Genomic DNA, 21,645 nt, shown 5'->3' with positions numbered 1-21,645 from the left:
AAGGATCCTCAAACTCAGCGGTGGGAGGCAGATGCCACCGAGGTAGAAGGTTCGCCTCAGGTTGCTGAGTTGGACGCTGTCGTCAGAGCCTTTGAGAGGTTCTCTGAACCATTTAATCTGGTTACTGATTCGGCATATGTAGCAGGTGTAGTATCCAGAGCCGAAAATGCAGTCTTGCAGGAGGTGTCAAACATTCCTTTGTTTAACTTGCTCTCCAAACTCGTAAATTTGGTCTCCCACCAAGAGCAACCTTTTTATGTAATGCATGTCAGATCACATACCGATTTGCCGGGGTTCACTGCGGAGGGCAACAGGCGTGCTGACGCCCTTGCCGCTCCAGTTCAAGCGGCCCCACTCCCTGTTCGGTCAAGCAAAGATCAGCCACCAGCAGTTCCACCAGAACGCTCCTGGCCTTGTTCGGCAATTCCGCCTCACGCGCAAGCAGGCCAAGGTGATTGTGGCTACATGTCCCCAGTGCCAGTCCCATCAGCTCCCATCAATACCGCTGGGAGCTAACCCCCGAGGACTATCCAGCTGCGAGGTGTGGCAGATGGATGTTACCCACATCCCTTCATTTGGCCGCCTTCAGTTCGTGCACGTTTCTGTGGATACTTTCTCCGGCGCAGTCTATGCCTCTGCCCACACAGGGGAAAGGGCAGCGGACTGCGAAAAACATCTGGTACAGGCATTCGCTGTCCTGGGCATCCCCAAGGTGATCAAAACAGACAACGGCCCAGCGTATAAATCCAGGGAACTGCGTAGCTTCCTGCAGCAATGGGGAATAGAGCATAAGACCGGCATCCCCTATTCCCCGACAGGCCAAGCCGTGGTGGAAAGGGCCCACCAGAGCCTCAAAAGAGTTTTAGATCAACGAACGGCAGTGAAGGTGGAGTCCCCCCACATCCGTCTCTCGAGGGTGTTGTTCACAATTAATTTCCTCAATTGTTCTTTTGAAAATCTGAACCCACCCATAACGAGACACTTCGGCAGACACGAGCAGCTGCAGCCTAGGGCCAGGCCTCCGGTTCTGATTAAGGATCCGGAGACCTGGAAAACGGAGGGGCCCTTTGATCTCGTCACCTGGGGGAGAGGATACGCTTATGTGTCCACCCCCTCAGGACCGAGATGGATCCCTGCAAAATGGGTCAGGCCTTTCTGCCCTGGGAAGGTTCAGGGGGCAGAGGAGGCAAAGCAGGTTGAGGAGGCTTGTTGGCGGCAGCGGCGGAAGCTCCCAGGGATGGAGCCAGACCTACCCTAACTCTCTCTCCCTGCCCTGGGCAAGACCTTGTTTAGATTCGTTTCTTATGTTTGTCTCTTTTGTTTGCTTTTAGTTACTCCCCTACCACTATGGACCTCACCCGCGTTTCGACCCTCTTGGCAGCCATCCTCCTCGGGATGCTCACTCCACCGGCGGGCCCGTGGATCGTCCCCCAGCCCAAGGCCAACGTCTGGCGCACCCTCGCGAGCGCCCTCGGCCAGGAGCATATCTGCCTGGATATGGGGACAGCAGAGGACCCGATGTCGTCCTGCCTCGTGGGGATCCCTCTCTCCCCTAATGAACTTCCCTCCCCTTTTAATGTTACCCTTGCCCCGCTGGTTTCCGGAACCCTTCCCTCATCAATCAGTGTCCAGAATATCTGGAGGGACGGGATCAAGGGGCTGGTCCCTTTGAGCTCCGAACCTCCAGAACTTGATTTGCTCAGCTCCGCCAACGCTCCCCTTTGCTTCCTGTTTTATTTTGCCCCTCGCCCCTGGGACAGCAGATATACGTGGCTCAAACCATCAAAACCGGAATATGAAGCTGCCCAGTGGTGCCAGATGGCCATCAAGATACCACTCGCTTCCACCCTGGGCAGCAAGCCACTGTCCCTACCCCAGGGGATCTTTTTCATTTGCGGAGACCGAGCATGGGCAGGCATCCCCGCTCGCCTGGTCAGAGGTCCTTGTACTTTAGGGCGGCTGTCGCTGCTTACCCCCAACATGACCCAAATTCGCGATTGGAAAATAAGAAGAGTCCATCCGAATTCGACCCGTTCCAAAAGAGACCTCAAAGATCTCGACCCGGATTGCGACTCCCAAATTGAGCATTGGTCAAAGCCAAAAATTGTAGCTGTCACCCTGTTTTTGCCCTGGGTGTCGGTGGCCAAGTCTCTAGGTGAATTGGCCCGCCTAGAGTGTTGGGTGGTCAAGCAAGCCAATTTAACGTCAGCAACGCTTTCGGACCTCCTCACAGACGAGGAGATAACGAGGAAGGCGACTCTACAGAACTGCGCAGCGATTGATTTCTTGTTGCTACTCCACCATCATCGCTGCGAGGAGTTCGAGGGCCTCTGCTGCCTGAATTTATCATCACGGGCCGAAGACGCGAGGGTGGCCATTGACAAAATGCAAGGCCTAGTGCATGAGATCAAGCAACAGACTTCGGACTGGCTGGGGGACCTCTTCCAAGGATGGGGACTGTCAAGCTGGGCAAGGTCCATTTTAAAGACTGTTCTTTCAGCCCTTTTAGTTTTGTTCATTGTTTTTATTGCCTGCTCCATTGTCTGGGGGCTGGTTAAAAGACTTGTAGCAAGAGCCACCGCCATCCCAGACGTCAACCGGGTAGAAGTCCCCAAGGAGAATGGCGAAAACTGGGACTCTGCCTCTTCTGAACATTCGAGCTCCGATGACTTCTGCCCGGACTCAGGCGAGATGGAGCAGGCCCAAACCTCAGTTTAGATTACGTTGTGCCCCTACCGTTCTTTTTCTTTTTAAACAGAAAAGGGGGAGATGTTGTGGTTCGTTTTTTGGTTGTTCTGTTCACCCCCATTGTTCATGTTGAAAGGTCCTGCCCAATCCCAGTTAACTGTCAATCCCCAGACCCCTCCCCAGTTGCTATGGTTATCAAATGTATCATTTTTGTTCTCCACCCCCGGTTGCCTGCCTGTCACTCGGCACCCCTGCCTCCCTTTCCAGAAGCTTCTGGCCAGGGTGTCGGGTGATTGGTTCAGGGGCCGGGGCCCCTCCCTTAGTTCTATGAGATTGGTTCTGCTGTTATGTCAATCCCCAATGTATCTTTCCCTTCCCTCTCCTGATTTGTTACCCCTCATCCCTCCCATCTCCTTTAAAACCCAAGGTTTTCCACACCTCGCGTGCTCTCAGCTCTCTGTTCCCGACCCTCATCCCCTAGTCCCATTGGGAGTGTTTGGTCCTCCGGGACCTAATAAACCTGATTATACTAAAGAGACTGAGAGACGCCTCTTCATCCTGTGGCTCAGAGTTTCACAGCGGCCAACGTCCGGAAGGCAGTTTATTGCCTTAGGCGCAATACCCAGCTTCGTGTTGGGGAAGCGCCCCCCTTGGCTGGAGATGGGCTGGTCATCCTAGCCTGGGCGTGTTCTCCATCGGCCACACCGCTCCATGCTTATATGGTCTTCTGTACAGTATTTCAAAGGGATTCAGATTTTCTTTTGTTCTTGGTCTTATCAAATCCATTATAAAGCTAAAGGTAGGGCCTGGGGCCAAGGTATGTTGGCCTCTGGTACAGTTTTGACTCTCTGTTGTTTTACCGGATAATTCATCTTTTCCACCTGGCCACTGGCCTGGGGCCAATCCAGTGTGTGTAGGTGCCAGTTGATTTGGAGATTATTGCAAAGTTGCTGTGCAATATTTGCTAGGAAACGTGGTCCTCAGTCAGAGGAGATGTCTAAAGGCACTCTGAACCAGGGCATTATATTGTTTACCAAAATGTTGAAAACTTGGGCTTTATTTGTTTGGGTTGGGAATGCCTCAGGTCATGCTGAGAAGGTATCAGTTAAAGGCAGAAAATATTTGTACCCCCCTTTTCTTGGCAATTCAGAAAAGTCAACTTGCCAATGCTTTCCAGGATATTGTCCCTTGTCTACTGTGCCAAGCTCAACTCTAGTCCTGGTTTGTGGATTGGCTCTAAGACGTTATTTCACACCCTTGGGTTACCTGCTTTACACTAGAGTAAAGGTTGCATCTTACTGTTGTCCTTATCAAATAATTATGTAAGGCATCCCCTTCCCAGTGTATACAATTATGTTCATCTTTAATTAATTTCCATGATGCTCTTTCTGGCATAACTGTCTATCCCTGAGGAGCTGAAAAAACATAATGTTTTCATTCTGCTTGCAAATTCTTTGCTAATTCTAGATCTTTCTGATTATACGGCATACATCACTGTCATATTGTTCCTTACCTTTGGGCATTAGTGCCTGAATCTCAGCATGGCTTTGTTCTGCTGCTCTTTTTGCAACCTGTTACCTCTTTTGGGGTTGGTTTCCCCTCTCTGATGCCCTTTTCAGTGCAGAATTGCAACCTCTTGAGGCAGTAGTACTACCTGCAGCAATTTTAAGATTTCTTCTGAATGCTTCAACTGCTTTCCTTGAGCTGTCAATAGTCCTTTATCTTTCTAAACTGCTTCATGGGCGTCTATTACTCTAAAGGCATTCTTGGAATCTGTTCATCTATTGATCCTTTTTCCTCAGGCTGGTCAGAAGGTACGGGTTAAAGTGATTATCTCTGTCTTCTGAGCTGACTTGTGCAGGGCTTCTATCTCCTATTGCTCCGTGCTAATTGTATATCCTGATTTTCACTGATCTGCTCTTACAAAGCCACTCCCATCTCTGTACTGAGATTCTGGTCTTGGAATTGGGGTTTCTTTAAGATCTGGGCAGCTGGAATAAAGTGGACTGAATGGTTTTGCTCCAGTCATGCTACAAAGGCTCCTTGTCTGTCTAGTGAGTAGCTGGGAATGCTGCTGGATGAACTAGAGAAGAGATTTGTTTTGTAATGCTGCGTTGTTCCACCAACATTGCCTGATATTTAAGGAATCTGGAGGGTGAAAGCCAATGCCCACCCTTTTAGTCAAGAATTGCTGCTACTGGATGTGAGATAAACACAATTATTTGTTGACCTAGAGTGAATTTCCAGTCTCCTTGGATGTCTGAAACAAGAGCAGCAACTGCTTACAGTCAGGCTGTCCCCTACTGACTGCATCCAGTTGTTTTGAAAATGATGCTATTGCTCTCTTCTATGGGCCAACTGTTTGAGCTAGTGCACCTAATGCCATCCCTTGCCTCTCATAAGAGAAAAGCTGAAAGGCTTCCCAGACATCTGTCCAGCCCAGAGCAGGTGCTCTTTTCAAGTCCTCCTTCAGCTTGTGAAAGGCTTTCTTACTTTGGGGTGTCCATTTCAGGTCTCTGGGATTGTCTTCTAAGAGCTGCTACAGTGGCTTAACCAGCAGTCCACAGCCACTACCACAGTTAATACAGCATCCAGTCACTCCTAGAAAGGTTCTCAGTTCTTTGGCATTAGTAGGGAGTGGGGTTCCGTGGGTGGTCCCTTTGCCGTCCTGTCTTAGTCCCTGCTGCGCTTGGGATATTTTGTATCCTCAGTAAATGACTTCCTGTTTGATTATTTGAACTTGATTTCTGGATGCCTTGTATCCACTTAGTCCCAGGTCATTTCATAGGCTTACTGTCCATTCCAGTCTTTTTAAGTTTCAGTGGCTAAGAGTAGATCATCTACCTATTCTAACACAATTCCATTTGTGGACGGGCTTACCCAACTTTCAAGGTCCTCAGCAAAGTGTTTTCCAAATATGGTTGGACTATTGTTGAATCCTTGTGGCCCCACAGTCCAGGTAAATTGACTTGTCCTTCCAGTCTCTGGGTTTCCCCATTCAAAGGCAAACCGGTTTTGGCTGCCAGGGTCCAAGGGTATACAGAAGAAAGCATCCTTGAGATCTGAAATGGTAAACCATCCATATTCATCTTTTAGTTTGCTTAGCAAAGCATATGGATTTGCAACCACTGGGTGGAGATCTCCAGCTATTTTGTTAATAGCCTGTAGGTATTGAACCAGACTGTAGTTCAAACCATCAGGCTTTTGTATGGGTAAAATGGGTGTATTCTATTCAGATTCATATTCCAGTAACAGCCCAAATTTTAGACAATTGTCTACGATAGGCTTAGCAATTTTTATGTTTTCCACCTTAAGTGGATATTGTTTCATTCTTATTGGTCATGTTCCAGGTTTAAGTCTAATGATTACAGCTTGTGCTGCTTTGGCCTTACCAGGGGTCCCATCCACCCAGACTTTAAGACAAAACTGACTAAGAACTTCTTCTGTGTCTCTTCTGATTTGGACAAAGCTGTAATGAGAGCTAGACTTAGAACACAATTATTTGTTGGTCATTGACTTTGATCTGAACTCCTCCAGGGCTAAACTACATTTCAGCCTGTTGGAACCTGTTACAACATTCTCATGTTTCCAACAAATCCTTCCAATGAGGTGTTTTGGGGGCGTAGGCATATGTAGGAACTGATGTATTCCTACTGTGTTTCCCAGTTCATAAGATCGTGGTTTTAGAAAGGATAGCTTCTGCTGTTGACTTGTGGCTCCAATAACATTCGCAACTTTACCAGGATCAATTTCTTCCAACTTTAATACAGAATGTGTTGCAGCCGCATTCACCAGACATTTCATTTTCCTCACCTTTTCCCCCAGTTCTCTTTTGACCAGAGGGTTTTCTGGGGGGATGCCCTCCAGCCAACCCTTGCATTGATTCAGTTCTTCAACCACCTTGGCTTTGAGTTGCAGGCAGTCTCTCTTCCAATGCCTTTCTTTCTTACAGAAAGGCATATTGAGTGGTCCAGAGTTTAGGGATAGGTTTCTGCCCACCCCAGCCATTTTTTGTCCTGAGTGTAAGGAGTAAAAAGTTGTCCATTTTTAAAAGGTTTAGAGTCAACAAGTTAAACCAATTGCTACTAAGTTAGAGCTTTAATTACTTATTGTTAATAGTTTCATTTTGCAATTACCTCTTGTTAAGAGTGTTATTCTTTAAATACCTCTTGTTAATAGTTTAATTGTTAGAAATCCACCTTTGTTGGGTATCACCCCTGCTGCTTCCTGGAAAATGGCACCTGGGACTGTGAGGAGGGAGTGACATCAGAGCTTGGATGCAAATGTAGAAACACTTGGCCAAGTCCAGCAAACAAACACCCCTCAAACAACGAGCCAGCACTGAATTAAACAATCTAAGTGATGTCTAAGGGTAAGCAACTGAATCCAGGGTGTGCTAAGACCTTTGAACCTCTCACCCTAACCCAGAGATGTCAGCTAGAAAGAAGACCTCAAATGTTAAATCGAAAATGGGAATCTCCTGGTGCTCTGGCGAGGGCGGAAGCCCCGGCTCTGCCTGCACACCAGGGGACAGAGCTGCATCCTCCTCCTCCCTGCCACTCCTGGGAGCAGTGGCGGCGGCGTGCGCACGACCCATTGAGCCCCCACCCAAGCTGACCTTAATAAAGGCACTAAAAAGGAGAAAAAATCTCCTGCCCTTTTCATTTATTCCAGCAAGACCTCCCAGCTGATTCCAATGTCTCCTACTCCCTTCTGGCTTGGATGGCCCTGTTCAGAAGGTCTTGTAGGATTCCCACAGCTCCGGACTGTTGCCATGGCTCTGGTCTTCTCTCTTTGAGTCTTTCAAGCCCAGAGGCAACGTGCCAGCCCATCATGCTCTGACCTGGAAAATCAAGCCCAGTTTCCCCAAAGAGCTCAAGATTAGGGACATCTTCTGGATCCAGTGAACCAGTATCCCAAGAATAGCACCAGGAGACACTAAAGACGACATCACTGCTCAGCGCTGCTGGAAGTCCTGGCACAGCTGATGGTGGGCACAGCTCTTGTGGCTTCAGCCCTCTCCCTGCCTGTCCTGTAGACACTCCCTCCCTCTAGCCCTCAGACACTGCCCATCACCTTTTATTCTCTCCACTATTCCTCCCATTTGCTAGCTCTGCCCTCAGCCTGTCCATCACCATTTTCTCCCTCCACTCTCCCTCCCTGTTGACAGCTCCCTCCCTCCAGGCCTCAGACACTGCCCATCCCCTTTTTCCCTCCCAGCTCATCCCTTTGCTTTGCCTTCCATTAATAAACAGTTTGGCTTCTTCACTTTGCCTGCATCCCTGTGGAGCTGAAGCAAACCCGGGGCCCTGGGACACACAGGCCCCTGCTGCCGTTCTCTGCCACGCTGTGTTTTGTGCACTGACAAAGAAGAATGAGGGCAGGTCAGGCTGGAAAGGTCCCTGTGCTGAAGGCGCAGTTCCACAGCACCGTGCAGTTCCACATCTTGCTGAGCACCTGGGAGTCCCTGAATTTTGGAAGAGCCAACCTGAGTATGCTCTGAACCCAGCTGAGAGGGATTCCATGGCAAGCATCCATGGTGGGCAAAGGAGCTTGGAAGGCTGGAAGTTTTCAAGAATAGCTTCCTGAAAGCACAGCAGTGCTCCATCCCTGCACAGGATGAGGAAGAGGGCAGAAGCAGAGAGCATCCGGGCTTAGCAGGGAGCTCTGGCTGTGCCTGAGGGCAAATGAAGCAGCAGCACGGTGCCCGAGACTCGGACACGCGGCCGTGCCAGTGCCCACAGCGCTGCCAGGCAGTGCCGGGATCCCAGCTGTGCTTCTGCTCCCCACAAGTGAGGAACGGCAGCCCCAGGCTCAGAGCCAGTCAGAAAGCCAACCAAGGGAGAGCAGAGGGAGGGCACCCTGCCAGTCTCTCTTGGGCATGGCCGCAAAACAGCCCCTGCAGCTTCTTCCTCCGCCTGCGTTAGGGCTGTGCTGGTGGCAGAACCAGCCAGGTTGGGCTCTGTGTTCCAAAGCCTGTTGGGAGCGGGCATGAAAAGCGCTGTGTGCAGAGCAGAGAGTCCTGGAAAGTGCTGGCAAGAGCATCCTGCAGGAACAGGGCGCTGGTCCCTGGCCAGGAACAGCCTGGTTTTGGTGCCGTGAGCACAGGCAGGAGTTGAGGCAGGTGAAGAGGCAGCGGGCAGCTTGTGTTTGTGGAGGGCCTGGGGCTGCACCTCTGAACCTGCACCTGGAAACTCACTTGGGGCAATAGGAACTGGAGCTGGAGTGGCTGTCCTGAAAGGACCTGTAGTCATTCAGCCTTGCCAGCATTTCTTAAAGGTGTGTTGGTGCTCCCCAGGAAAGCCGCACATTTGGGGAAAGACCTTTGGAGGAAAGGGGCTTGCTTCTCAAGGAAAGTGCTTCCCAGGGAGCTCCCAGTGAGGCAGGTGCAAGTGTCCCCCTTTGGCTCTCTGTGCGCTTTTCTGTCCTTGAGGCCTGTTGCACATGGCAGTGGGGCAGGGAGAAGGTAGTGAAGAGCAGGTTTGGCATCTGCCTGGACTTGTGGAAACCAACCCAAGCACCTGCAGCAGGATGTGTTACCACCTTTGGACAGAGGGTGGGCAGGAGCATCTGTGTCCAGCCATGAGCCCCAAAGCTCTTTGTGAGAGCTGTGAATTAAAAGGCCTTTACACACACACTTTTCACATCTTTCCTGTCTGCTGTGTTTCAACTCTTGGCAATATGCATTTGCCTGCTGCTTGGTGGCAGCTGCTGTGGCCCAGGGCCAGCACAGAGCTGGGCTGTGTGGGCCAGGCAGCGTGGAGAGCCTTGGCTGATCTTGGTGCATCCCTGGCCTCAGCAAAGGCCTCCCAAGGTGTCCTGCTCATTGGCTCTCCCTGTGCATCTTGGAGAGAACAAGGCAGGCATTTCTGGCAGCTGGGCATCAGCCAGCCTTAAAATGGGGGCGTGTGGTGGAGTGAGCCCAGCTGAGATACCCTGAGCGCAGCCCAGTGCTCCTTGCTCCTCTCTGCTGAGCCGGGAGTGTTTGTCTGCTTTCGGGATGGCCCTGGCTGTGTCAGGGCTGCTCCGTGGACACGAGACAGCCGGTCCTGTCCCGCTGGGTGCCAGCAGTGCCTGGCAGCAGCCCTGCACCCTCCTTCCGCCAAGAGAGGCCCTGGAAGCTGAGGCAGCTGATTTGAAGCTTTTGCAGATCCACACAGAAGATGGCCAGTAGCGTTCCCTCAGGATACAGCAGTCCTGAGGGGCCTCCCCAGAGCTGCCTGATGCCGCCCACTCCTTGTGGCACCAGTTGCTTTCCTGTGGGATGTTCTACCTCCCCCAGGAGTGAAGAGGGACCTGGGTGTGGTGGTTTGACAGGAAATGTGGTTTTTGGGATGCTGTGTTTCTGGCCAATGGATATTCAGGCTTTAATATTGGCATTTAACCTGGCCATTGAGACATGGACACGCCTCTGAGAACACGGGGTTAAAAGCAGAGCTCTCCCCTGGGAGGGTCCTCTTGGGTTTCCGGCGGGAAAGAGTTCGGGTCTCTCCCCCGGCCCAGCTGCTGGCTGGGCAGGGGGAGGGGAAAGCCATGTGGCCGAGAGAGGTAGGCCTGAGCCCCGGGGTGGAAGGGTGGAAGAGAGAAAGAGAGAGAGAGACACCGGGAGCCATCGGGTGCCCCCCCCTGAGAGACAGAGAGAGAGAGAGAGAAAGAGCCGCTGCCTGAGACTGTGACCTTGAAGCTTGATAAACATGGGCCTGTGCCGGCAGCACGGCTGGGACGGAGAAGAAGGGGGGGGTTCAGCCGGCCGCTTGTAGGAGCTTTTAACCCCTTTTTGGAGAATGAGAACTTCACAGAACATTGACCTTTCCTAGAAGATAGAGTGGAAGATGAAAAAGGAAATGGGCCAGTGTGAGAGAGGTCTGGGCGAGTGAGAGGTAGTAGAAGAGTAGAGAAGAAGCCTAGTGGGAAGAGATGATGGAGTGGCTTTTGCTGGACTCTTTTTGTATAGCCATGGACAGAACCATGTTCCTTGTGACACAGAGACTGCATTCTAGGGGGAGGCAATGGCCTCAGAGACAAGAGGGTTCAGTGTTGATGCCCCTCGGCCCCAGGGGGTGAAAAAATATGGGGGGGACAGGTGTCCCAAAGGAGAGATTGTGGGGACAGGTGTCCCAAAGGAGAGACTGTGCCTTTTTTGGATCGGGACAGAGCATCCTTAAAAGACAACCCTAGAAGCAGTTCTGGTCCGTGTTCAGTGGTGAGAGCACTGGACATGAAAAGGAAGAAGTCACGACGGCAGATGTACTCCGGGCGGTGCCACGAGTGACACAGAAACACACGAGGCTTCAGCTGTGTTTCCAGGGGAAGCCCATGGCACAAGAAGGACTCCTCTCCTCTTGATGAACTGAGGATTGATTGTTTGAAGGGTGGTGCAGGACTGAGAGTTGGTGATTTGAGGATCAAATGTATTGTGTTGAAATTTGGTGGGGGGAGGAGGAAATGCATTTGTGAGGTTTTCATTTTCCCTGTGTGTGTGTTCCTTTTTCTTTGTAGTTGTAGAGTAGTTAATAAAGTTCTAGTTCTTTTTTCCCTAAGTAAGAGCCTGCTTTGCTTATTCCTGGTCACATCTCACAGCAGAAACCAGGGAGAAGGTATCTTCATGGGGGGCACTGGCATTGTGCCAGTGTCAAACCATGACACTGGGGAAAGAGCTTGCCCGGCTGCTCTGGATCCTTTCCCAGCAGCCCTGGCTGAGTGGAGAAGTGTGAGCTGAGCGCAGATGTGCCAATGGAGCAGCCATGCACAGGAAGGCTCGCTGGGAAGGATGATCCAGGAACCAGAGGCCTGGCAGCCTGGCTTTGCTGTCAGGGAAGGCCTTGGAGCAGATCCTCCTGAGTGCCATCCCACGGCACGTGCAGGGAACCAGGGGCTCTGCTGGAGGCTGGGAAAGCTCTGCGGAGGGACGGGCACAGCTGGGGGTCCTGGCGGGGTGTTGCGGGCTTCTGTGGGGGTGTTTGGGGGGGTGGATGTTGGGGGGCGCGTTGGGGATGGAGTTGTCTGGAAGGTGAGAGGTCTGGGCTGGAATTTGAGTCAGTTTGAAGGCAGCATCTGTGCTTTGGCACAGCTTTGGTGTTGAATGGCAGAAAGAATATCTGTGACTATTTCTTTTACTGGTCCTGTTTCTCCTGCAGGGAACAAGAGGGGAGAGCTGTACTTTATTGGCCACTTAGAGATCTGTACTGGGGGAGGATCGGCCCTTTTGCCATCTCCTCATTTAGTTGGGTTACTGTTGTAACACTGAGTGGTCTTCATTCCTTGAGAGCTTTTATTCCTTAAGAGAATTAGGAGATTATAATCCCTTCATCGAAAACCATTTGCAAACCAAAGAATGGCCTTCCTTTTGGCCTCTCTGTAGTGTTATGTTTTGTAAAGGGACTTCCAGTGGATGATGTTAAGGCATATGTGTTGCTGCTTTGAGATGGGAACAAACTTCAAAACCAATGCCATTCTCTGGGCATTGCTGTTAATTTGAGAAGTTTGCAAATTTTGGAACTACTTGAGCTGAGCAATGGGAATTAAAGCTTTCCTGAAGTGAGGATACTTAAATGCCCTGAGCCCGCAGTGCAGGGCAGTATTTGCTGATGTTTCGAGCCCTTCCTAAAGATCCTGTGGGGCTGCCTTAGACACCTGGGGCCAGGCATTCCTTCCAGCCTGGGCCACTTGGGCTGGGCTGGGGGCGGCCCCAGGGCAGGCGGCAGGAAGGGCCCTGGGTGGCACACTGCAGCACGGTCACCATGTGCCATGGAATGGAACCCGGTGTCCAAGGGCCCTTTGTGACACGTGGGAAATAGAAGCTTGCCTGGGTGCTGGGAGCTCGCAACGGGGCACAACGGGACAGAGCAGTGCTGTGAGGAGCCCCCGCACAGCACACTCGTTCCTGTCCCACCCGGAGCTTTTCCACAGCCTTGTCCTACAGGTGACCTTGTGGCCTGACTGTGGGACTTGGTGACTCAGAGCTTTTCCGAGGCATCTCCCATTCCTGCGGCCAGTGCCATCAAGTCCAGACCGTGGGATTTGGTCACCTGAATCATTAACAAGGAGTCTCCTGTGATTTTGGCAGGAGTCCTCAAGACCAGAGTGCAGGATTTGCTGTCCTGCAGCCTTTTTGAAGCTTCCCTGTCGCAGGTGCCTTCAAGGCACAACCGCACTTGTTGCCTTGGCGATATCCTGAGCCATCTCTCTTTAAGGTGCCCTCGAGGCCAGGCTCTAGCATGGCAGGCAGATTCCGCAGCTTGTTGAAAGTGTTCAGGGGGAAAAATAGAATGACCCTGGAGCTGCTCCAGCACAACAGTCTGAAGATCTGGAGCAGATTCAGACACTGCAGGGTGGTGAGTAGCAGAGCTGAGCCACAGGGCTGATGGCTACAGCCAGCTTGGCCCCATCCCATCCCATCCCATCCCTGGGGACATGCCAACGGACAGGATGGAACAGGGGCTGGGCAGACGCCCCTCAGTGGCCATGCTCCAACCCCTGGGCCATCCTGAGGCTCTCCCTGCCTGGGGAGGCTCCTCAGCTCTAGCTGCGCTCGCTCTTTGGCACATGCAGCCAGGGACCGGACTCAAGAGCAGGAGCCCACCCGTGGCTGCTTCCGCAGAGCAGCGCAGGTACCTGCAGCCATCCCCACCATGGCCGGGCCTGCTGGCACTCCTCGGCTGGGCCCCACATTGGAGCAGACCATGGAATGTCCCTCTCTTCTTCCCGCCCTTCCTTCTGCTGCAGACACTGTGGAGGTTCCTGCACCTTCGGCGCATTAAGACCAGCGGCCCCGCGCCCGAGGGCACGGCCGAGCCCGACCCCAGGCCCAGCGAGCTGCGGGCAGAGGCTGCTTCCAGCACAGCGTCCTCTGACCTGGCTGCCAGCTCTGACTGGGAAACCGACGAGGGCTGGGAGGAGCCTGACATGGCCCTAAAGGAGGCCATGGCCACCAGCCACACCATCAGCCAGGGCATCCCAGAGACTGAGGCCATGCCCACGCTCACTGTGAGTCCTGGACCCACTCTGGAGTTTTTTCAGAAGGGTTTTTATTCTCTGCAGCAGCCTGGGGCCAGGGCTGAAGGCTTCTCAGGATCACGTGGCCCCTCAAGCCATGTCCGCTGGGCCCCCTCAGCCCCATCCCAGTGGGCTGGGAAGGCGAGCACTTCTTGGGGGAAGCTGGGCAAGTTGCTCCCTTGGACAGCACTCCAAGTCTTCCCCATGCCGCTTCCTCCAGGTGCAAGCTGCAGTGAGTGCCATGCTGCAGAGACTCACGTCCCGTGAGTCTGTGGACGCCAGGCTGCAAATGGCCATTGTCAGCCTCACCGAAGAACACCCTGCCCACGTGGTGATGAGCCTCCTGTGCTGTCCCCCAACGTGTGACGGGTACGGGGCACAAGTGCCTCGAGAGCTCGGTGCTCACCGGCCCGTAGGGCCCCTGGCCCTGTACAGCATGTCCGGTGGGGTCTGCCAGGGGTTTTAGAAGAGCCAACTTGAGTGTGCTCCGAAGCCAGCCGTGAGGGGTTCCAGTGCAGGCATCCGCTGAGGGCAAAGGAGCTTGTAATGGCGGAAGTTTCCACCAAGAGCTTCCTGAAAGCACAGCGATGCTCCATCCCTACACAGGGACAGGAAGAGGGCAGGACAAGAGACCACCGTGGTGGTTTTTTTGTTGTTGTTTGGGGGAATTTGGTTTTTTTTTTTTTGGTTTGGTTTTTTTGGGGTTTTGGTTTTTTTTTTTTTTTTTTGTTTGTTTGGTTTTTTTTTTTCCCAGTTGCTTTGGCTTTGTCTGATACTGATGCTGAGTTTTGAGGTTGGTTTTTTTTTGGGGTCGGGGGGCTTGTGGGCTGGATTTGGGTTTTTTTGTGTTGCCCCCCACCCCCCAGACCCTCCCCTGCCCCTTTTTCTTTTCTCCTTTCCTGAAAGAATGGCTCTTCTATTTGCTTGGAACGAGAAACTTATCCAGAAAAACAAATCAACAAAAAAATTGGCCAATTTTATTTCTTTTCCTTTGGTATCGGAAGCACTCCCAGCCGAGCCAACGGGCAAGCCGAGCCCTGTGCTCTGCCTGCTGACACGCTGAACTGGCAAAACAGCCCCCACACCACCCACCCCCCGCCCTGCCCCGCCACGCCCTCCTGGGACCCTACCCAGGCCGGCTCCCCTGGCCCCGATGCGGCTCGCCCCGCCCCTCCCTGGCCCGCCCCGCCTGCCGGTACAGGTGGTGGCCACCAGCACCGCCGCCAGCACACAGGCGCTGTGTGTGGCTGTCAGGCGGGTTGTTTCACGGTCTGCAGAAGTCTTCGGCCCTTGACGTGACTCTAGGGGGCCGTGGGGGCTCGGTGCCAAGGCGCCAGGGCCCAGCATGAAGCCACCAGACCTCGTCCGCACAGAGACAGAAACAGTGACACACACCCACCCCCCCCCCCCCCCCCACCCCCCCCCACTCCACACGCTCACACCCCAAGGCCACCCCTGCAGGCTACGGCCACCCCTGCAGGCTACCACACCGCTGTGCGTGCAGGCACGCGCGGCCAACCATCCCCGCCCCCTCACTCCCCCCCAGCCTCCTCCCCCTGCCCCCCTGCCACCCGCGCCCACCCGCCCATAGTCATGCATGCTCTCACGTGCCCTCTCTCCCTGCCCCTGCCCATGGCCCTGCCCCTCGCCCTGCCCTCTCTGTCGCAGCCACACCTGCCCATCGGTGTTTGGGGGCGCCCCACCCTCCCCCATCAGCCTCCCCGGCACCGTCTGCATACTCTTCCCGCTAGCTAAGTGGCCGTAGGCTAAGGCCGGCCTGAAACATCAGGTCTACGCAATGGCCTGGGACAACAGGTCTACCCTGGGGCCAGGGACAACAGGTTTACCCAAGGGCCTGGGACAACAGGTCTACCCAGTGGCTGGGCTGCCTTAGGCGAAGGCTGGCCCAGTCACAACAGGTCTACCCCGAGGGCCGGGCTGCCTTAGGCAAAGGCTGGTCCAGGACAACAGGTCCACCCAAGGGCCTGGGACAACGGGTCTACCCCGGGGCACCCAGGCGGCCATGGCCCAAGGCTGGCTGTAGACGACAGGTCTACGCAGTGCCTGGGCTGCCTTGGGTGAAGACCGGCCCGGGGACAACAGGTCTACCCAGGGGCTGGGCTGCTGTAGGCGAGGACCTGCCCGGGACAACAGGTGGCTGCAGGCCAAGGCCGGCCGCGAACAAGAGGTCTACCCAAGGCCTGGGCTGCCCTAGGCAAAGGCCGGCCGCGGACAACAGGTCTACCACCACCACTGGAGACGGCAGGAAATGGGTACCCCGCCCCGCCCGCACCACGCGCCTGCGCACAGGAGTCTTTGGGGAGACCCGATGCCGCTGCCACAGCCTACACCTGTGCGGCCAAGCCCCCGACCCGCGTCTCGGGCCTGGGACCCGCGCGGAGGGAAGTCGAGGCCACGCGCGGCTGTAGCCGGGGCGGGGCGGGGCCTCTCTGTCTTTCGGCGCGGGCGCTCGGAGCACGCCCACACCAGTAGCACGCGGGCCTTCGCTTGGTGCCCAGCCCCCGGACCCCGCGGACGGGCTATCAAAGGACAGACATTCGATGTCGTCCAAAATGATCTTCGCTAATTTCCCCGTCTAGATGGAATAAACGCTGAAAGCGGAGGTAGTTACCTCTTTTGATCGCTCTGTCCTTCATCCACTTCTGAAACTGTTTTCTTGGCTGCTCCTCCCGAGTTTCCTTTTTGCTTTCCCCCCCGGAGTGCTGTTCTTATTTGGCTCACTGATTCCAGGCAACGAAAGCAGTCCTGCACTGTCTGATTGAGCAGTGGTCGCACCTTTTGGCCTTCTAATAACTGTTCAAATGCTCTGGGGAAGTTGTTAATTGTCCCATCTGATAAACGTTCTTTGATCCTTTTCTGATAACGAGCCTGCAGTCGCCCCGCCCTCTGCTGGCCAACTGTTTCCCGGAGACCATTATCCCTACCAAGGTGGTGTCCAGATGTCTCTATTGTTCCCTTCCCAGCAGCTGGTCCTCTCAGCTGGTGGTTCCCCCCAAGTCCATTGTTCACAGTTCCTGCCTGGGATTGATGACTTGACCCAGGTTCTGATTTCAAGTTCCCAGCTGCTCCCCCACCCACTCCATTCTTCCTGAGCAGCATTCTCCTTTTATCACCAATCTGCTTAGCTGTTTTGGTTGTTAAGTGTTCCGATATGAGCTTATTAATGTTTTTGTGACTCTTGAACTGTACCTGCAGCTTGACAAGTAGCTCTTCCTCCTCCTTTGTCCAGCATCTTTTGTGGGCTCCTCGGTTTGATGTTTCTTTCGGTTGGAAAGCATCAATCCTCTCCTGGTTTCTAACCAGTGGATGTGCCAATCTTTTGTGTTGTCCTAGGCCAATTTTAGTCATAAAATCTCTACTGCATACCTCACATATCCACTCTCCCACTGGAGGTCCCGCATCCTTCGGACCCTTGCACTTTGCAAAATGACAGACAGTACTGTGATGGTTAAAATCCTCCCTCCCACACTAGGCACACCGAAAGCACACCCTCTTCCTCCCGTGAGACCCCTTAAGGTGTTCAATTAGGGCCAACATCGAGTTGACCTGGGTACCACAGCAAGGACATGGTGGATTTTTGTCAGGAACAGTCACCTTCACGATGTCATCTGGTGCTTGTTCACTGCGGACCTCAGGCACTGGAGGCAATGCCTCTGGTGTACCCTCTTCCCCCTTCCCACTGCCTCCCTTCTCAAGTACATTCTGATCATCGTCCTTAGGGGGACTAGGATTTAAGTCGTCCCCCTCACTCAGTTGTGGTGTAGGCTGTTCATACACCTCAGGAAACCCGTTCAACACCCCCCCATTAACAGAAAAATGAACCACCCCCTGTACATGCTCCTGCAGATCTGACCTATACAGTTCTAAAGAAAAATTCACCAGCAAGCCTAATTCATTTTCTGTCAATTTGGTGGTTGTAGATGTTACAAAATCATCTTGGGAGGTCTGAGTGCCCACCGATACCCTAGTAAGGTGTAATGGCCGCCCCCAGTTTCCTCCTCCGAGGAACGGATTTGGATTTGGAATAGCTGAGTCATGACCGGATTCAACATCGGGAATGGATTGGGTGGTCAGCCCACCTCCGAACGCGTCGCCCCTGTCCGACCGGGGGGCCAGGTTTCAGGTAGTAAGCCTAACGACTTAGACCGAGAAACTTGTTTCACCGAAATTTGGAAGGAACTGTTGGGCTGGTGAGTCCCAATGGCTCCCAGACTGGGGCAGAGATCGACTTAGTCACCCTGTTAAGGGCTTACCAGTGGGACCACGAGGAGGTGCGATCTCTGCAGCTATGCCCAGTTGTAATTAGACCTTCTCCAGCCCTCATACACATCATAATTAGATCCATTAAGAGAGTCATAGTTACTCCCGCCGTTTACCCGCGCTTCATTGAATTTCTTCACGTTGACATTCAGAGCACTGGGCAGAAATCACATCGCGTCAACACCCGCCTCAGGCCTTCGCGATGCTTTGTTTTAATTAAACAGTCGGATTCCCCTGGTCCGCACCAGTTCTAAGCCGGCTGCTAGGCACCGGCCGAGGCAGGGCGCCGGCCCGGGGGACCCCCCCGCCCCGGGGACCTTCCCCCATGCGAACCGCTCGGCCGACTCTAAACATGGCCGCGCGCGCACCGGCCGTGCGCTCTGGGGACCCCACTGGCGGGAACTGACGGGGCGGCGGCGCGCGACGACGATGGCACCGGCCACCGCTGGGGCTCCGGCCGCAGCAAGGTGGAGGGCAGGCGGAGGCGGGGGCAGGCGGCGCCCGCCACAGCAGGGGCGATCTATGGGAAGGGCCCGGCACGCGTCCAGAGTCGCCGCCGCGCGAGTGCCCCAGCGCCCGGGCGGGCCGCGTGGAGCGCACTCACCCACGCGCAGCGCCTCGTCCAGGCGCAACACGCGCCCCGGGATCCCACCTCAGCCAGCACACCCCGGCCCTCACCTTCATTGCGCTGCGGGCTTTCAATGACGGCCCCCGACTCGTGCACGTGCTAGACTCCTTGGTCCGTGTTTCAAGACGGGTCGGGTGGGTAGCCGACATTGCCACAGACCCCGGGCGCCCAAGTGAGGCCCATCAAGCTCGGCCTGGCGGTGCCGCGCGGTCGGGGTATTCCGAGGACAGTTTGCCCCGGTCAACTGTAGCGCCAGGGGCCGGCAGGCCCAGCCCCCGCACCCCCGCACGAAACGCCACGCTGTGAGGACACCGCCCCAGCGCCCCCCACCCCCAGGAGGGAGAGGGGGGGAAAGTGACGCCCCCTGCCCCGGCGCCACCGACGGGGGGGGAGGAGGGCGCGGCGGCGGTCCTCTCCCTCGGCCCCGGGATTCAGCAAGACCTGCTGCCCGGGGGCTGTAACACCCGCCACCGCTTGCGCGGCGCAGGGCAACCTGCCCGCCGGAGGCCTTCCCAGACGACCCGGAGCTGGGTGCGGCGCACCGCCGTGGAGGAAATGCCCCCGGCCAGGGCTGGCCGCCGACCGGGCGGGGTGGTCCCCGCACTGGCCCGCCCCCCCCGGCTCGCTCCCACGGATGGGGTTCGCCTGGGGGACGGAGGGGAGGCGGAGGCGAGGACCTGCCGAACCTGCGCCGTCCGACCGCAACTCGCCGGGTTGAATCCTCCGGGCGGAATGCGTGGGCCCCACCCGTTTACCTCTTAATGGTTTCACGCCCTCTTGAACTCTCTCTTCAAAGTTCTTTTCAACTTTCCCTTACGGTACTTGTTGGCTATCGGTCTCGTGCCGGTATTTAGCCTTAGACAGAGTTTACCACCTGCTTTGGGCTGCATTCCCAAGCAATCCGACTCTGAGAAGCCCCGGGCCTGGAGCGCCGGGGGGCCGCTACCGGCCTCACACCGTCCGCGGGCTGCGGCCTCGATCACAAGGACTTGGGTCCCCCAAGAGCGCCGCCGGGGAGGGGGGCTTCTGTACGCCACATGTCCCGCGCCACACCGCGGGGCGGGGATTCGGCGCTGGGCTTTTCCCTCTTCGCTCGCTGTGACTGAGGGAATCCTTGTTAGTTTCTTTTCCTCCGCTGACAAATATGCTTAAATTCAGCAGCTCGCCACGTCTGATCTGAGGTTGTAAACCCAAAGCTCGGCCACGCCGCAGACGGGGGTGTGCACGGAGATGGCCGCCTTGTCTCCCTCGCCCGCTACGCCGCCCGCCCCCCTCTTCTCCGCGCTCCCGGAGGGAGCTGGAGAGAGAGCGCGCGCAAGTGAGTGATGAGGAGATGGAGAACCCCATCCCGGAGACGAGAACCAAAAAAAGGGAGCGCGGCAGAGACGGCCCCGCGCGGGAGGACCAGCCGGGCGGCGGCGCGCGCGACAGCCTCGGTGGGGAGAGAGAGAGGAGTGACGGCGCCCCTCGGCACGCCCCGAGACCGCGACAGAGGAGGAGGGGGCGGGCGAAGGGAGGAGGGGGTTGGAACCCCCGTCCCCGGTGCTCTCGCTCTCGCGCGCAGCAGCATGGCACGGTACCGCCGCGGTACCCACCCGCAGACAGCTGCCTGCGCTGGGGGGAGGCCAGGGGCGAGGCCCGTGCCTCGCCTCCCCTTCTCGCCCTCCTCTCTCTTTATCTCAGCCCTCGGCGGCGCATTTCGATGCCGTCTCTCGCTGTCCCCAGGCCGCTGCGCCACCGCATCCGCGGCACGGTCCCGGCGAGGACGAGCTCTGCCCCAGCAGCTCACTGCATTTAGGGGGACAAAGGCCCTGCGCGGTGACGACGACAACAATGACCGCAACGACGACGACGCCCACTGGGCCGCAGGGAAGGGATCGAGGCCACCTAGGGAAACGTTTCCCTCGCCAAACCCCTGACCGCCTTCCCGCCGGGAACTGGCGGGACGCCACCGCCGCCGCCGCCACCGCCGCCCACCGCGGGCAACCGGCCTGCGAGGCAACCCCAGCCGTAAGGCCGGCGTGGCCCCCGGACGGCGATTGATCGTCAAGTGATGCTCAGACAGGCATAGCCCTGGGAGGAACCCGGGGCCGCAAGTGCGTTCGAAGTGTTGATGATCAATGTGTCCTGCAATTCACATTAATTCTCACAGCTAGCTGTGTTCTTCATTGATGCACGAGCCAAGCGATCCACCACTAAGACTCGTCTGCCTTTTGGGCACCGCTCACGCCGAGTGGCCCTTTTTTTTGTTACTCTGGCGCCGAGGACGCGTGGGTGTGCGCCTGGCTTCGACCATACAAGCACACAAATGGAAGGGGAAAAAAAAAAACTGGAGAACCACACTCCGATGGCCAGCCCAGAGGCGGGGGAGCCCATGCCCCCGACCGCCTCCCCCTGCGAGCGGAGACGCTGACCTCACAAACGCCGTCCTTCAAAGGCAGCCCAGGCACCCGGGCTCGGCCCGGCCTCCGTGCGGAGTGCCACGCAGGACGCGCCAGAACGCGGGAGGGCACGGTGGCCCGCCCGCTTCTCGCTTTGACAGGATGACACGCACAACACACATGGCTCGCAGCCGGGGGCGTGCGGCCATCGGCCCCCGCACACAGTGGCTCTCCCTCGGCCCCTGATGCCGTGGGCCTCACGGAGCGCCGCCGCGCCGCTGTGCGGCCAGATTTTCTCTTCCCCCACAGCATGGCCTTTCCCCCGGGCTCAAGATGGCACGCAACGACGACCAGCCCCCGCCGGTGCGCCTACCGTGGGACTGCTCCCCTGCCGGGCAGGCGAGCGACTGGCAGATGCACTCCGCCGCCAGCCCTGCAGGCAGGTGCCACCGAGACCGAAACCAGTGTCACCGGCGCCTGGGGCAGGCTGGACAGCAGACCCTGTCGCCGCTAGAGCCGCACTCCCAGGACCGCTGCACCGCCAGGGCCCCTTCCCTCGGGCACACGCCCAGCGGAAGGTGGTACGGCGCTGAGCCGGGGGGCAACGCCCGCTCACCTCGTTTGCACGCGGAGACCGGGCGGGGAGAAGCGCCCCCGTGGCTGCCCCGCACA

At 55.9% G+C, this 21,645-nt stretch overlaps 1 non-coding gene across 1 annotated transcript; it reads right to left on the bottom strand.

Moving 5' to 3' along the window:
• Positions 1–20,643: 20,643 nt before the first annotated feature.
• Positions 20,644–20,796, bottom strand: LOC129133433 (5.8S ribosomal RNA). The gene has a single exon (XR_008535972.1). It is a non-coding gene; the product is annotated as a 5.8S ribosomal RNA (ribosomal RNA).
• Positions 20,797–21,645: the final 849 nt, after the last annotated feature.

Source organism: Agelaius phoeniceus, chromosome 7 (assembly GCF_051311805.1).
Source record: "Agelaius phoeniceus isolate bAgePho1 chromosome 7, bAgePho1.hap1, whole genome shotgun sequence".
Taxonomy (NCBI): domain Eukaryota; kingdom Metazoa; phylum Chordata; class Aves; order Passeriformes; family Icteridae; genus Agelaius; species Agelaius phoeniceus.
The sequence above is the reverse complement of the archived record's forward strand: the minus strand, read 5'-3'. Positions and strand labels throughout refer to the sequence as shown.